General features: G+C 44.6%; 1 protein-coding gene across 1 annotated transcript in view; it reads left to right on the forward strand.

Moving 5' to 3' along the window:
* The window catches only part of FGFBP2 (fibroblast growth factor binding protein 2), a 40,051-nt gene extending 34,178 nt beyond the window's left edge, over positions 1–5,873 (forward strand). The window contains exon 2 of the mRNA XM_040420563.1: positions 5,698–5,873. The gene's annotated coding sequence lies outside the window, so the exon portion shown is untranslated. The remainder of the gene's footprint in view (positions 1–5,697) is intronic.
* Positions 5,874–9,148: the final 3,275 nt, after the last annotated feature.

Below are 9,148 nucleotides of genomic sequence, written 5' to 3' on the forward strand. Positions count from 1 at the left end.
CCCATCCCCAGGTGATCAATTTGTGGTCTGGCAGGTATTTATCGGAGGGAGATCCCATTACATTTTTGCGTTTGTCATGAAGAAGGACCCTTAGAGGTCTGAAACGCGTCACTGTACACATCTTGTTATATGGAAATTTTATAACTTTTTCACCTGAGCTGAGCTGGACTATCCTTCTTGCTGGACTTTTCATTAACCTTCCTTTTTTCCCCCCTGTCAGACAAAAAAAAAGGAAGACACAAGGAAACACAACTGAAGCAAAATCGGACACAGACCACTGAAGCCAAATCACTGACAGTGAAAAAACACTGTCGTGTGCATGAGGCCTTATACCATATGTCTGTGGAGGCTCAAATCCTGGTTTTGGCTCACAATCACTGATGGAAATCGCTGACAGAACATGGACTGTGTGAATGAGGCATTAGTCATATAAAACTTTACAACTTCTGACATTCGATTGTCATTTTTGCAGCATTATAAAGGGCAGAGACCTACTTCAGATGATGACTGCCTGCCCTGCAGAGGGGTACATAGTGCAGCACTTTACTCAGACATTAGCTATTTATAATCTACATCTATGGTAGTCAAAATGACAAATTTTAAACAGCCACATATCACATTCAGCACTTTATACACTATTCACAAAAAGTTAGGGATATTTGGCTTTTGGGTGAAATTTATGGAAAGAGTAAAAAGTTGACACTACAGTGATATTATAGCATGAAAGTAGGGCATTAAGCAGAAGCATGCCATGGTGATTTCCTCATCTCAAACAATTTATTGAAACAAAAGCCAACACCACTGGTGGGTATACCCCCACAAAAATGTCAGTGTCTCAATAATTTGTCATGTGGCCTTGAGCATCAATTACAGCTTGACAACCATGTCTCATGCTATTCACAAGTCGACTCATTGTCTGCTGAGGCATGGCATCCCACTGTTCTTGAAGGGTGGCCCTCAGTTCATTGCAGTTCTGGGGTACAGAGTTACAAGCCTCTACAAGGCGACTCAGCTGATCCAATAGGTTTTCAATGGGATTTAGGTCTGGAGAAAGTGCAGGCCACTCCATTTGAGGTACCCCAGTTTCCAGCTTCTGTTCCCTAATGATGCGACCTCGATGAGCTGGTGCATTGTCATACATGAAGATGAAATTAGGCCTGTGTTGTTCATGCACAATGACTGGATTAATGATGTTATTCAAGTAGTATGGCCTTGTCACTGTACCATTCACAAAGTGTAGGGCAGTTCTGTCGTGACTAGACACACCTGCCCACACTGTAACACCACCACCAGCGGCTCGTCTGGTGACAACAGTGGCTGATGCATAGCGCTCTCCTTGACGCCTCCAACATCGTTGGCAGCCATCATTTCTGCTCAGCGTGAATCGACTTTGATCAGTGAACAGCACTGAGACCCACTGGTCCCTTTTCCAGCGTAGATACTCCCTGGCCCATGGAAGACAATGAAGTCTGTGCCTGAAGGTGTGGTCAGTTAGCATTGCAGGTCATCTAGCACACAGACCATGCTGATGCAAACCATTTAGAATGGTCTGACATGACACTTGGGTGCCTCTCACCTACCTTAAATGTGCCTGAGGTTGGGTGGCATTCATCATCCGGTTCCACAGGGCATTGTTGACAATGAAGCAGACATCAGTGTGGGATGTGGCCAAAGGACGTCCACTTCTATGCCTTTCTGTGACTCCTCCAGTATCTTTGTTTTACAACCTGCTGATGACTCTCTGTGACACTCTAAACTCAGTGGCCACTTCCGCGAGGTACTGTTGATCAATTGTTATGTGTCGTCTTCGTCTCCTGATGTCAAAATGTGAACAGCATGATGAGGAGGACTGTTTAATACCAATTTGAAAAACAACATAACAACAGAATATCAAAGATCTTGAGCATGAGTCCTTAATTATCTTACAGATAAGGGGTGTGAAAGTTTTATGGTCTCTAAATTTATGTTATCTCAGAGACCTGGTGCCCCGACTATGTCTATAGAAGACTCTTTAGATCTTGTAGTGTGTCATAAATCCCGGTGACAAATTCAGTCCAGTATTCAAAGTGTCAAGCAACTATTCACACACACAAGTCAGCTTTCTGGACACCACCATAAAACTTCAAGACAGACATCCCTGTACCTATTGATCGGCCTACATACTTCAAATGGGACAGCCTCCACCCCAAGCATATTAAAAAGTCTATCATCTATAGTCAAGCCATCAGATATAATCGAATCTGTACCAGCCCATCAAACAGGGATGAGCATTTACAACACCTGAAAAGGACATTTTTACACCAGGGCTATCATCCTGCTTCAATTGAATATCAGATCACAAGAGCCACCAAGATCCCCAGAAGTCAACTTCTCCAATACAATGAAAAAAACTGAACCAGCGCGTACCTCTGGTTGTGACCTACAATCCACAACTAGAAGTACTGAGGAAAACTTCCAAAAAATTACACCATGTCCTACATAAGGATGACCGACTAAAAACAATCTTCCCAGATCCCCCCTTACGAGCTTACCGACAACCTCCAAATCCAAGGACTATTCTGATCAGATCAAGTTCAAGGCCATGTACCACAGAAAAAGAAACCCATCCCTGTAATATAAGCAGTAGAGATGAGCGAAATTCTCAAAAATTCTATTCGAACGATATGCTGAATTTCCCAAAAAGATTTGATTTGATCCAAATTTATTCATGACGAATCGCGTTAAAAAACCGCTATTTCCTGGCTGCAGAGAGCCTGTATAGTGGTGTAGAAAACTGTGCCTTGCAGTAACGCGCATAGGGAGTCTCCCATGGTAGTAAAATAATACTGTGAGTCAGTATGATATGCAGATGACATCGCTATTAGAATCACTGCACACTTCACTTACTTGGTCAATTACGAGGCCAAAACTGACCAACTAACTCAAGTGTGAACTCAGCCTTAGGGTCCATTCACACGTCCGTAAAATGGGTCCGCATTCGTTCCTCAATTTTGCGGAACAGGTGCGGACCCATTCCTTTTCAATGGGGCTGGAATGTGCTGTCCGCATCCGCATTTGCGGATCCACACTTCCGGATCCGCACTTCCGTTCCGCAAAAAATAGAACATGTCCTATTTTTGTCCGCAGTTGCGGACAAGAAAATGCATTTTCTATGAGTGCCGGCGAATGCGGAACACACATTGCTGGTGTCCGTGTTTTGCGGATACGCAAAACACATACGGACATGTGAATGGACACTTACAGGTAAATGTTAATTTAATAAAGTCTTTCCTAGCACTGTCCTTGGTGCCTGTATCTCTCCCTGCCCTAAGTTCACTGTAAAATGGCAGAGACCGAGCATGAGGAGACTTTTTATAGGGCTGTGACATCACAGGGGCTGGCTGGCTGCTGATTGGCTGTCTGCACGGCATTATAGGTGCTTCCCCGTTCCCGGGCTTCTTACTTTCACTTTGTAACATGTGCAGCAGCCATTTTAGAAAAAATTTGATTCGTTAACACGAACCACAAGTAAATTCGACTTCGGGACGAATCAAATTTTTCCTGAAATTCGGATCGGATTCCACTTCGTCAACTTCTATTCGCTCATCTCTAATAAGAAGATGCAAAACCTGTTCCCACATAATGACAACAGATGAGATCCAGATCCCCAACACACAGCAGGACTATAAGATCCTTGGGCAGTGGCGTACAAAGAGAAGTAAGGGCCCCATAGCAAGGATCAAATCAGGCCCCCCACATAGGACAGAAGGGTTTCCACCTAAACCCCTTTCAGTGACCCTTGGGCCATTTTTTCCACTGCCACATTTCCTAAAAGTTGTTACCTTAGAGGGTGGAGTCCTGACCAAGTTTCCCCCCCAGTAGAAGAGGAGATGATCCCAACTATGACTGCGCCCCCACTTGCCCTGGGCCCCATAGCAGTCGCCTAGTCTGCCGCTATGGTAGTTACGCCCATGTCCTTGGGACATTCATATGTTCTACATCTAAGGCCTCATGCACACGACCGTTCTGTTTTTTGCAGTTTGCAAAAAAAACGGAAGCTGCCCATTTAACTTCCGCAATTTGCGGAATTGAACGGGCGGCCCATTGTAGAAATGCCTATTCTTGTCCGCAAAACAGACAAGAATAGGACATGCTATATTTTTTTGCGGGGCCACAGAACGGAGAAAGGAATGCGGACAGCACACGGAGTGCTGTCCGCATCTTTGCGGCCCCATTGAAGTGAATGGGTCCGGACCCGAGCCGCAAAAAATGCGGCTCGGATGCGGACCACAACAACGGTCGTGTGCATGAGGCCTAATGTTGTTTATCTGATTCTCTGCACAAAATGCGCTGTTGGGGGCCTTTACGTTGGAGAAACAGGACAGAAACTCAATGCAAGGATGAGGTCCCACCGCCACACGATTAAAGAGAAGAAGCTACACTTTCCTGTGGCTAAGCATTTCTGTAGCCCAGGACACAATGAAGAACACATGAAAGTTCTCATATTAAAAGGTAATTTCAAATCTCAAAGAGCCAGAAGAATTTGGGAATACAAATTTATAACACTACTTGACACTTTGAATACTGGACTGAATTTGTCCCTAGGATTTATGATCTACAAGATATAAAGAGTATTCTATAGACATAGTCGGGGCACCAGGTCTCTGAGATATCAATTTAGAGACCATAAAACTGTCACACCCCTTATCTGTAAGATAATTAAAGGGGCTGTCTCATCATGGACAATGGGGGCATATCGTTAGGATATGCCCCCATTGTCTTATAGGTGCGGAGAACGGAGCCCCGCTAGGTGGTGGCTGGACGACTCCGGTCCGGCCACCACCAAGCCGGCTCCCCATAGAAGTGAATGGGAGCATACCACGCTCCCATTCATTTCTATGGGGCCGACGGAAACAGGGCTCCATTCTCGATATAGGAGCGGGTCCCAGCGGTGGGACCCGCACCTATAAGACAATGGGGGTATATACTAGCGATATGCCCCCATTGTCCATGATGAGACAACCCTTTTAAGGACTCATTCTCAAGATCTTTGAATATTCTGTTCCGTTGTTTTTCAAATGTCCATTCATTCCCCCATGTCTCTGTTCTTATTGTATATATACTGCTGTTTCTTCATATATTCTTGTAGTACGCCTGATGAAGGGACTGGTGATGTCCCGAAAGCTCACTATGTAACATCATTACTTCTATTTTTGTTAGCCATTAAAAGGTATCAAATCTGCAATACTCTTATTTTTATCTGTTTGAGAGCACTAACAGGGAAGTGGGGGGGGGGAGGGGGGGGGGTGGGCAATGGCAATCCATCATAGATCTCATTTTAAAGGCCCCTTTGGAGATGAAGGAAGGAGTATAAGTGAACAACCAGTCTACTTTTTTGTGACTTCTCTTGCATCAATAATATTTTATATCTCATGAGAAGCTAGCTGTGCAGGTCCATCTAAATTTGACTTAAAGGGATTCTGTCACCAGATTTAACCCTATTATTTAACCCCCCCCCCCCCCCCCCCCCGTGCTCCTAGAGGCTAATTAGCATATTATAAAAATTAGATTTCTGGCGTAACGGGGGCGTAGATAAAAGTAGAAATAGGCTAGTTAGGTTTAGCTGACATTAGCACATCGCTAGTATCAGCTAGACTAATAGGGTTAAATCTGGTGACAGAATCCCTTTAAGTTATATGAAACCATTTTGTCTTTCAGATGTGCAAACGATGGAAGCATTTCAAGCAGCAGGGCGTCATTTTGAAATGGGATGGTCCTTGTAAATAAATATTATATACCCATCACATCATTCTCTTAAATGGCTTATAAAAATCCAAGTCTACAGAATACAAGAAACGTGGACTGTATTTACCTAACGTCTTCTGGAGTCTCAAGAATACTAAGAAACAGAAAGCTTTGTACATAATGTTTGACTTTTTTTATAGCAATTTGATTGTGTTTGCGTTATTTTCATGATACATCATATTAATTAATAAAATAACTATAACTTCTCTGTGTTTCTTATAACCAAAGAAAGAAATTATAAAATTCATAGATATTGTCCCAGAAGGTTCTATCACTAAGTCCATCACTCTAAGGCCTCCTGCACACGAACGTGTGCGCCCCGTGGCCGTGCTGCGGCCCGCAATGCACGAACACAGACTGTGGGGCAGCCGCAGCGGATCGTGGACCCATTCACTTTAATGGGTCCGCGATCCATCCGTTCTGCAAAAAGATAGGACATGTAATAATATTACAGTCTATAGCTACTAGAGAGGGGTCGTTGATCCAGGGAGTTATTCTGATTGCCTGATTGGAGTCGGGAAGGAATTTTTTATTCCATAAAGTTAGGAAAATTGGCTTCTACCTCACAGGTTTTTTTTTTGCCTTCCTCTGGATCAACTTGCAGGATAACAGGCCGAACTGGATGCAGTGCAGTTTCTAGGTAAAATTTCTGTCAGGGCGAGTGTCAAAAAAACTCCCCCCCCCCCGCCCTCAAAACTGCTCGATGAAATAAGTGTCTCCCCATTGTAAAAAATGTGTAACCACATTGCACGGACGGTCACAGTGACGCACCCAGTGACCCACGCACCCAGTGACTGTCCCATAGACTCAGGCTCTCACTCACAGCAGGCTTCTTTCTCAGCACTGCTCCGGACGGGCGGTAACAGGCAGGCAGTGCGGGCGGCGGTGCGCACCTCACTACTGTACGTCGCGCCCGCACTGCCTGCCTGTGGGGGGACATTATTTTTAATAAGGATCACTATGGACATTATTTAGAATGGAGGCTGCTGTGGGTGTCATTATAACTGTATAATGTCTGATAGGCCTAGTCCTGAGTTATATTACCCTGCCCTGTATAATAATGTACCCTGATACCCCTTAGTTATATTACTCCAGCGGGGTAATATAACTAAGGGGTATCAGGGATGGGTACATTATTATACAGGGCATGGGCAGGGTGATATAACTCAGCTCAGGACTAGGCCTATCAGACATTATACAGTTATAATGAGTAATGACACCCACAGCAGCCTCCATTCTAAATAATGTCCATAGTGATCCTTATTAAACTTAATGTCCCCCACAGTGACAGTGGCCCCCATTTTCATGTCTCCCACAGTGGCTCCCCCATTGTAATTAATGCCCCCCCCCAGACCATCACTCACCTCACAGCAGGCATCAGCACTGCTCAGGGGCTCAGGGCGGGCGGTAACAGGCAGGCAGTGCGGCGCTCACTCACTCACTGTACGTCACGCGCCTGCCTGCGCCGCCTAGTGGGAGGAGCAGGCGCGTGACGTCAGTAAGTGCCACCCGCACTGTCTGAAGAGTGAGAGGACTCGGGCCGGCACTCGGGCGCAGGTCAGGCGAGATGTCAGAGGGAGGGAGGCAGGGCGCACGGCAGAGAAACGACAAGAGGGCGCCCCTGCTGGCGCCCCCCTTCTGACAGCGCCCCGGGCGGCCGCCCGTCCCGCCCGCCCCTAGAAACGGCACTGACTGGATGGACAAATGTCTTTTTTCGGCCTTATGTACTATGTTACCATGTTCTATCTTTTTGCGGAACGGAAGTACGGGACGAAACCCCACAGAAGCATTCTATAGTGCTTCCGTAGGGTTCCGTTCCGTGCTTCCGTTACGCATCTCCGGATATGCGGACCCATTCAAGTCAATGGGTCCGCATCCGTGATGCGGAATGCACACGGAACGGTGCCCGTGTATTACGGTCCACAATACGGCAATGGGACACCTACGATCATGTGCAATAGGCCTAAGGAAGCTAAACCAGGAGTCATTTGTCAATCATAGATCCTTTATTGATCCACAGAATTTTTATTACTGTAACATCATTATTACCGTTCCTGTTGTTATTTATTTATTTTTTCAAACTCTGAAATCACATGGTTCTCCATCATTTTATATGTTATACGTCAGTTTGTTGTGTGTATGATTACGTACACACATGGCAGATTTCTGTTGAAGAAATGTTCTACTCCAGGGATCATTTCATACACCTTTGAATGAGGTTTGTTAAAATCTCACGTGCATGCTAGAGAAAAGACCTATTCAAATGTATAGATGGATGTCTGTCACGTTCATATCTAAACAAAAACTACCAAACAGGCCAAGCACTCATGACACCTAGATCAACAGTGTGCAATATACTATGCTTGAACACCACCCAAATCTATTATAGTAACCATGGTACCAGCTCAACAAACTGCAAACAACCCACATAGAAAAAATAAGCCCACAGCGTACCCATAAAATATAGTAAAGCTTTATTATGACCCCCAGACGAAGGTACACCAAAACGCGCATTGGTGTTATGTCCACCACTGACCACAGTTACAAATGGGTGAGTTTGGAATATTGGCATTAGTTTTTTACCTCTGGTCTGGACATAGTTACTTTTATTTGGTATTATTTGCAGTTATGCTGTTTACAGGGCATCACCCAGTGGATGTAGTTCGGCCAGCATTTACAATTTTTGTAAATTTCCATATTCACCCCCATTTCTAAACAATGTGGTCTCTGGAGGACGTTTTTTCTGCCACCTGTTCTTGCATCATGTGACTTTTAATAAGACTTTTTATCTCATTTGTATACATAACAAAGCTTTACTATATTTTATGGGTACGCTGTGGGCTCATTTTTTCTATGTAGGTTGTTCACATTCATATTTACCTTATAAACTGGATATAACTTTCTATATTCGATCTTGTTCTGACAGAACTATTCATTGCTTTGTAGTGCCAAAATGAGGACATATGGCCAATCAGTGACACTAATTCACTATACTAAGGGCCCTCGCTCAATACTATATGACTTGCTTATTCAAAAAAGAACCCATTCAATAGGAGTCAATGCCAGGTTGAATTGTGTGAAGAAGCCCTGAAAATGTTGTACCTAAATAAAGTCATTTCAGTATAGCAGGCATGGCCAACCTGCGGCCCTCCAGCTGTTGTAAAACTACAACTCCCACCATGCCCTGCTGCAGGCTGATAGCTGTAGGTAGTCTAAGCATGCTGGGAGGGTGGGCCATTTATATGGATACACCTTAATAAAATGGGAATGGTTGGTGATATTAACTTCCTGTTTGTGGCACATTAGTATATGTGAGCGGGGAAACTTTTCAAGATGGGTGGTGACCATGGTGGCCATTTTGAAT

The sequence above is a fragment of the Bufo bufo genome, chromosome 2 (assembly GCF_905171765.1).
Source record: "Bufo bufo chromosome 2, aBufBuf1.1, whole genome shotgun sequence".
NCBI classification, from domain to species: Eukaryota; Metazoa; Chordata; class Amphibia; order Anura; family Bufonidae; genus Bufo; species Bufo bufo.